Source organism: Platichthys flesus, chromosome 15 (genome assembly GCF_949316205.1).
Source record: "Platichthys flesus chromosome 15, fPlaFle2.1, whole genome shotgun sequence".
NCBI classification, from domain to species: domain Eukaryota; kingdom Metazoa; phylum Chordata; class Actinopteri; order Pleuronectiformes; family Pleuronectidae; genus Platichthys; species Platichthys flesus.
Genome location: NC_084959.1, coordinates 6,731,805 through 6,740,317, shown reverse-complemented (window position 1 = coordinate 6,740,317; position 8,513 = coordinate 6,731,805).

The window sequence follows — 8,513 nt, the reverse complement described above, 5'->3', positions numbered from 1 at the left end:
AGAAGTACACAGAGCACCAGGGTCTGGACCAACAGATACCTACTCCTCTGAGGGGTTTTCGTCCAATCAGCATTTGCATGTGGGAAACATTAGCAAATGCTTCCCACATGCGTAACCCAAACTGAACTTAATGCAGTTAGAGTGCTCATGTAGGAATTTTCTTTAAAATTGGCGCCACGGGCAAAAATTCAGTCCACTCTAGATGTATGTATTGGTTTCAGGTCAGATAAGTTTACTGCAAAGTGAATTTTCCAAATTCCAGACGTCAAGATACCTTAGACGTTCATCCACCTTTCGAAAAATACTCCTGGAAAAGGTCCATTCATCGTGCTTCAGCTCAGTTTAGTGATGTGAGCATGAAGTAAAGGTAAATCTGTTGTGGTGGAACTTTGCTGAAGACCCACGCAGCGAAAAGGAAGCAAAACAGGCGACAAGAGGGAGCTAGGGAGAGAGGGAGAGGGCGACCGAGGCTTAAACATGGAAAGAATTCAGCCTTTCTCTCCCGTCTATAAACATTTAGTTCATTTTAAAGATAAACACTTCCAGTTGCACAGACACAGAGCTCCCTGTCCTCTGCAGGCTGCAGCATCGCCACCGGACCAACTAGTTCAGTGTCCATGACTTCTGTGAACTTTGAGTGTCATCCTCAAATCAAACAGTGCCTCAAATATACCATTCTACAAAGAATTAAGCAACTACCCTATGGAAAAGTATAAATATAAACAAATTAAAGTTTTTCAATTAAATATAAGTAAACACAAGTCAAGGTAACGTGGTTGCGAGGAGCAGAACCACAAAGACAAATTCATCTGTATGGAATAGATGACTGTTATTTGTTTGTTTCATGCATTTGTTGTCATGTCAGTTCCTCTATCCATTATCTATATCGTTCCAAGGTCCCAGGGGATCTGGAGCCAATCCCAGCTGACATCAGGCGAGAGTCGGGTACACAGGTCGTCAGGATATGGCCGACACACGGGGACAAACAACCATTAACATTCACAGTCTCAATAAAGAGTCACCAATTAACCTTTCCTCAAATCTGCATAACTTGGAGGAAGCCATAGAAAACCCATGTAATTACGGGGGGGGAACATTCAAAGGTCTGAATTAACTGGGATTCGAACCCTCAACCTTAAGGAAACATTGCTAACCACTGACCACCATGCCACTTAATGTCAATTTGGTGTATCTTTGATAATAGACAATCACAGATAAACAAAATATATATATTTCTTCCTTGGCCAAACCTGCAACTGAAGATTATTATCCGACTCTTTGTAGCTCGGTGCATAAATACATAAAAAAAAAAAAGATTTATGTATTGAGAAAAGATGTTTGATTTATCAACTGTAACTTAATCCTTCTTTAGGCTTCACATGAAGTTTAATACCGTCTCTACTCAATAAATCCCAAAGATGAAAGTCCAGTTCTGTGTCTGTGAGTTACAGGCTTGTTTTTCTTTCGTTCTTTATTCATGTGAGTGACAGCTCTGATCTGCTGATAGTTCACCAACAGGTCTGTGATCCTCCGTTAACACCGGGTTCCTCGTTCTCATCCTGCCTCCTCTTCTTCGAGTTGCATCCCAACAGTGACACTATAGCACCTCACCTCCCTCGTGTTTGACGACAACTCAGTCCTGATCTCTCCATCGTCTCTCTTTCATCTTTGCACCTCCCTCTCCATCTTGACGGAGCATGCTGTTCATTCCAGGGCTGTGGTTCCATACGGTACCAACCTGCTGCCTGGGACAGCCGTGATTTGTGGAGTCTTACTGGATGAGTGCCGGCGATACCTGAGAATAAGACTCATGTACATGCAGGAGAGAAACATTCTGGCCATTCCTGGTCACGAGTAAATTAGAAACATGCGCCATAACTCAAAGGAGTCTTATGAGCAACACACGGCCCTTTGATTTACTTCAGAAGAGGGTTTGGTTGATGATGGAGGAGACAAGAGACGATTTTCTGTTTTGCTTTAGATTAAATGGCTGCAACATGAATTCCATTCAAACGTGAAAGCAATAATGCAAGTGATTTCTTTTTTTACGATCGTACTCGTCACAAAGAAATATGCATCTCGTGAATTAAAGTAAAAATCGAGTTGTAGCTTTGAAACATGGAGGAGTTCACGAGAGGAGCTCTGGGTTTGTCTTTCAGTTATTAAGGATTTTAGTCGTTATGGATGAGATTCATGAGGATTCCTCTCAAACGTGACAGAACGTTTACAGACAGAGCAACAGTGCTCAAGTGTTTGGCAGAAGACTATAGGTGACGTCTTCGGTGAGAAATCTGCTGCTTCAAAATGATTTTTTGTGATTATAAAAACAGCATACACAAATTGGCAGAGCTTTAATTGATTAATGGCGTTGGGTTTAGTTTTTTTACATTCATGATTGCACATGTGTTTGATATTGTATCTTTATTGTTCTGGCCACGTGAAGGGATGAGACTGTGATTGAGTCTTGCTCTGATTCTCATTGGGTTTTGGAAAAGAAACAGTCAGTGATCTCGAGATATGCACAAAGTTCTCAGAGGAGCAGTGAAGTCTGGTGAGGGAAAGTCAGCAGCTGGTCCTGAAGAGGTTGGCGAAAAAAGTCGATGGCGGAACAAAATGTTAACTTGGATTGAATAAATCTGTGAATAATCAAGAAACACAGTTTTCCCAAAATAAAATAAAGGAACGAGCCGAGTGGAAACAAGTTCTAGGGTCTGACTTGAAAACTTTGTGCCTTCATGTGTGATTTCCGACCCCAATTATCTTTTGTTTAACACAACATAACCTAATTCAACTTGATCTTTTTTTATGTTCACTGAGGAAGAGACTTAAATCTGTGTTGACAGAATTAATCGAACGCAGTGAAGAGCGAGACCATTTGTTCTCCAAGTGATTTCTAGGTTCGTTTGGCTGCCCAATCTTATTAACTGGAAAAACCTTGACCCCGTCCGGAAATTAAACTGCTCCCACTGAGCCTTGAGCTGGTTTCACTCAACCACAGAACAAAAGGAATATTCCAATATCATATTCCATTCAACAATTGTCAGTTTGGTTTCGAAGTTTCTGCGAATTTGATTGGACCAAGACCGAATCCACACATCTAATGTTGCACAAACAAGAAGTGACGTGAGAGAGCTGGCGTTTGAAAAGAGTTTCGGCATCTAAGTTTGTTTTACAGTCAATATTTATCCATGATGGCAACATTTAAATTGCACCGAACATACATCACATGTGCCGCAATGCAACAAGGGAATGTCCTCTGAGGTCCTCTGTTTACTCTGCACAGTGTAAACAGCCAACATGGCCGTCTTCCAGTCAACAAGGAGCCATGGCCACAGTCACTGTTGATCTCTCGACATATGCGACGCATCTCTGCTCTCACACGTCTAAATAAATGTGGAAATAAAAAAAAGGCTGAACCAGATGGCTCATGTTTGAGACATTCCCGCTCTCACCAGAACCTGGCTCGGTGAAGCCAGTGACGACGGATCAAAGCGGTGCTGGTTTCTGATGGAGGATTATCTTGTCAATCTGAATTAAAAAAATATGCACGTATATATCTTTGTTTCTGTGAAGAACGTGCGAAAATTTTTATGGATTATAACAAATATTTGTGTATAAAAGATGCACATTTTAAAAGGAGGAGACAGTGTAAGGACTTTGTAAAACATTGAATTCTATGCTGTTGAATCAACCTTACTCATAAGCAAGACAGTGAATGATTGTACTAACAACCTGCACGGTGGGTTTTCAGGGAATATTTACTTTATTGTTCAATTAAAAATGGAGGTTACCACATGGTACACTGTGTTGGCATGCTGGGAATCTGAACCTTAGACTCTACCTGAAACAAAACAATGGACGAGGTGGATTTCCACAGCCTCCACTGAGCCAGACACACTTGCATAAAAACCTGTTCCTGGTCAGGCCTCTTTATTTAGGCCATTTAGGCAACGATGGAGATTTAGGGGCAAGAGACAGGAAAGACCAGTTAAGCCGATCCAATCAAAACAAGTCAGCCAAAACAGTAAACAGATGGTGCCAGCCGTAAAGAAGTCTCTTGTCTTGTTTTTTCCTCCCTGTCTTTTATCCAAGCCGGGAACTTAGTCCTTTATACTTCCCCCCAGTTCTCTTAATGTCTGTCTGTACTTTTTAAAGGTCTTTTAAATGACAAACTCCCGACAACACCCTAACAAGAAGCAGCAACGTGTCCCTGTGGATACCATAGTGACTCTGTGAGAAGTTCCACCGCTGTTGGCTCTACTGGACAAACACTGAGTGCCAGTTCTTTCTCTCTTTCTCTCTTTCTTCTTCGTCTCTGTATTCCTCTGTCTCTCTTCCCCTTTAACTGATTGAAAAAAGGTCTCTTTCTTTCTGCAAACAACTCAGGCTGGATGTCGTGAAGCAGCCGGATGAGATACTATCATCACAGGAGCTAAGTATAGGACAAGCAGACCCGTAATTCCATCAGAGGTGCCTGTCTGCTGGAGGTATTTGTGTTGCTTTGGTCTCTCTGTATGAATCACACAAACACAGGCAGCGAGGACAGTCCATCTCTTCACTTCAGCAAAGTATCGTACAGCTCTTTAGTTTGATGTATAAACTTTATCTAGACTGAAACCTGAGATCTTTGACTGGGCAAAGCTTGTTGTTTTTGTCTTTTCAAAATAAAACACTACAAAACGTCATCAAAGTTTAAACACTCACTTCATTTTAAATGTAGTGACAGACAAGACAAATGAGCACTCGGACAACATGTCAGATGGACAGCCGATCCTTGGATTAATGTGAACTATTATTAGAGATCACAGCGAGAAGGTTCCTGGTTCTAATCCCAGATTGGCAGGGGTCTTTCTGTTTGAAGTTTTCTGTCCTCCTCATGTCTGCGTTACTTTTGTCCGAGCACTGTGCATGGCCTCCTACCAGGAGGAGTGGATTGGATGAGGGATGGATGGCTGGATTTTGGCAGCTCCGCTTTTTTAGCATGCAGTAGAAACAAAGAAAAAACAGCAGCAGTATTAGAACTTTCATAAAACCACATTATTTGTGTCGTACAAGTTATTTTTCTGGCATGCTAGAGGTAAGCCCAAATACTACTAGATAGAATACAGTGTTAAAACAAGCAATATCATCCATATCTTGGGATCAACAAATGGTTTATTTAAATTTGGGAATTGGTTGTAATCTGGTCAGCAGTTCAACATTTATTACGTCTCCCACCTCAGCTCTTGTGTGTGCTGCATGTCAGTTGTTTCTGTTCACATGCGTGTTTACATTCCTTACATCTTTTGAAGCTCTTTATATATTTCGGGTTCTGTGCCAAATGGTATTTCATGCCAGTTCCCATTTTCATGAGGCTGGCTATAATTTTTTTAAGAGGTTATCCAACTCTGCTGATAGCTTCCAAGATCATTATCGCTTAGAGTTACCACAACAGAACAATCATTTGGGAAACATGATATATCTACTTTTAAAGTGGCAATAATTAACATTTCAACAATAAAACTGTATCGAATGCCAACGTGAGAACAATGTGTGCAAGGGAAAAGGACTTTTCAGAGGAAACACCACCTTAATCTGCAACTCCCATCAGCTGTGGAGTTTTACAGCAGGTTTAAGTATATTGTTTATTTCTCTGACTCCAGCTTCACCGTGCTGGTCACGTGTTCGGCTGCAGCAGGCGGCTGCTTCCAGTGAAAAGGCTTTAAAACTCCAGTGTGTGCTGCCTGCTTGGTTCTAAACAACAGCATCAGCATTAGTTAGCAAGTTAAAGAGTGATGATGTTTTAAAGTCTCATAGAAAATAAAGTCTCCATGTTTTATTGACAGATGTTTAAATCTTTCATTTCATATTCATCAGCTTTAAATGACTTTCTCCAGACAGGGTTGGTTGACACCAGAAGAAGGAGGGTGCACACAGTCAGTTCAAAATCAACATCCACAATAAACAGTTGAAAAACAGAAGTAGTCTGAGAACACAGAAACTATCTGCTCACACACACACACAGTTAAAAGTCATCCAGGTCTGTGTAAATGACAGGGATTGTGTAATTATAGTTGTGTTAATATGACATAATGTGCAATCCATCACCAGATGTGTGGGAGTTTTCTGCCGACCGCCTCGATGATACCATGCAGCTCCACCGGCAAACATGAGCTCATCTCCACCTTCAGACTCATAATTCAAGCTCAGAGCTTAAAATTTGATTCATGCGCGTGAAGATTATAAGTTTGGTCCAGGAGACAATCTCCATTAGCCTCCGTTGAACCTCAACAAGAAAGACTTCTTGGAGGAAGCGTAGAACTTGAAACTTGTCTTGTATTTCTCATGGTGTAACTGCACAAATATTAAAATAAGTCAAGTCAAGTCAATTTATAATATATATTGTAAAGCTCGTTTCAAAACAACAGATGTTGACCAAAGTGGCTGAAAGATCAAACAAACAGAGACAGGAAATTAATAATCTGGTTTTGTTTGCCTTCTCTATGTTAGTGGATCGACATGGACCGAACAAAAAACTCAAAGTATGTTGATACCGCAGCTCCATCCCTCGGTCACTACTGCTCAGACTCTGGTCAGTTAAAGTTTGGACATGTTATAGTGAGTCCCGCTGTGTTAACCAGAGGGGGTCTGACTGGAGACAGGTGACGCACTGTGCACGCATGTACCCCCTGATTGAATTTGACTTGTGTGTGTGGGGGGGGGGGTTCATCCACCGAGGCTGGGGCCTGGAGGGGTTCGAACGCACAACCCCAAACATGGTGTTTTTGCGTAATCTTACAAACAAACATAAAAGGACATGGGTGAAAACAGGACCTCCTGGGCGAAGGTCAAAACATTCTGGTGAGAACTTACATTTTTCACTTTTAAAAGAAGGTTCAGAACAGAAAGTAGAAATGGTTGCTCTTCACTTGTTTGGTTGAAGTTCACAAGTCTCAGAGGTTTTCATGTGCTTTGGATCATCAAATAGAGAAAAAGTATAAATGTCAGTCAGACCTCCCAGTTTCCTAACTCCCACTCACCTTGCCCCGTTACTGGGAAATACACTATAATTGTTACTTCCTCCCCTTTTTTCACAATCATCCAGTTAAGCTTTGCCTCAACTTTAAGAAATAAGTAAAAATCAAATTTTTATCAAACGCCGTTCTCCACAGACAAAACCAAAAAATCTGAACAAGAGCATTGAGCCCATAATGGAGCATAGAAATTCTTCAAATAGCTGAAAAGTTGATGCTGCCATAGCCTAAGCCTCTATTTTGGCCCATGTTGTTATAATAATGATTTAACTCATTGTTACCACAAATCTGACAGCACATGAAAATACCTCTACGAACGCCTGTGGCTGCTGGAAGCAATGAAGTGGATGTGATTGATCAAATCCATCCAAAACAGAAATGCAGCTCTCCTCTAATACCGAGCCAGGCGTTCCCATGCAGCATTTGTTAAGTGTTTTTATAAAAAAAGGAAATAGCTCCATTAAGCTAGAGCCCTAAAATCCTAAAAGACTATTCCTGACTTTAATTATTGGCTTATCAAGCCCAAAACGTAAAAACAGCTCGCCACCGCAGCCCACACAAACACATTTGTTATGAATCAACACACAAGTGGGCCGCTGTCGGATGAACTTGTTTAACTTTGCCCTCGCTTTAATCTGAGGGGCATCAATCTTCCGCTCTTCGAAAATAAGCACATAAAGTAAAGTTAATCTAGGGCAAATGTATCGGTGTCGGTTACCTCACCACCGCCACACAACTGACACAGCAGCTTAGTGCGAGCAGGTCCCACAGAACAGAGGCCAGCGAGCCGCCCTCCTGCCAGATGACAGCACTTTGTTTGCTTGGCATTCCCATGGTTTCCATGGGCAGGGGCTGGAAGGAGGTGCATGTATGTGGTTGTGTGTGAGGGAGCAAAAAGAGAGAGACTGCATGTAGGATCAATTTGTTTACATGAACATGTCGTGCATATAATTGGGCTTGTGCACAGGGAGCTTGGAGCGCTCATGCTTGTTGGATTCGATTGGGCTCGTCTACATGACAATCCCATTGGACCGGCTGAGCTGCATCACGCCTCCTGTGAAGATTGGGACGTCACTTCATTCACAGGTTCATTCCTCTGAAACTGCAGTGACACAATACTTAATTCTGGCAGGTTCTGTGTGGGCATGAAACTGGTTCCCTCTTTGGACACTGGTCCCATTGTGTTTTGCATTTGACACAAATGCTTACTTGACCAATTTATTCTGTTGCAATTCAGGCTGAGCCATGACAGGTGATCCTGGCTGACAAAGCTTTTAAGGTTCGCTGTCGAAACATTTGAAAAGAGACTTGTTATTATTATAATCCTGATAATTTTTTTTAGGACAGGTTTACCTGCTCTAATGTTCTTTCGTCCCACTGTCCATTTCTGCAGCTCCTCTTTTCAGCCTCTGTCTAAAACTCTTGTCTCTGTAAGGCCACGCCCCCCTTTAAGTCCAGTCTGCTCTGATTCGCCGAGCAGGTCAAAGTGGGGCATTGTGA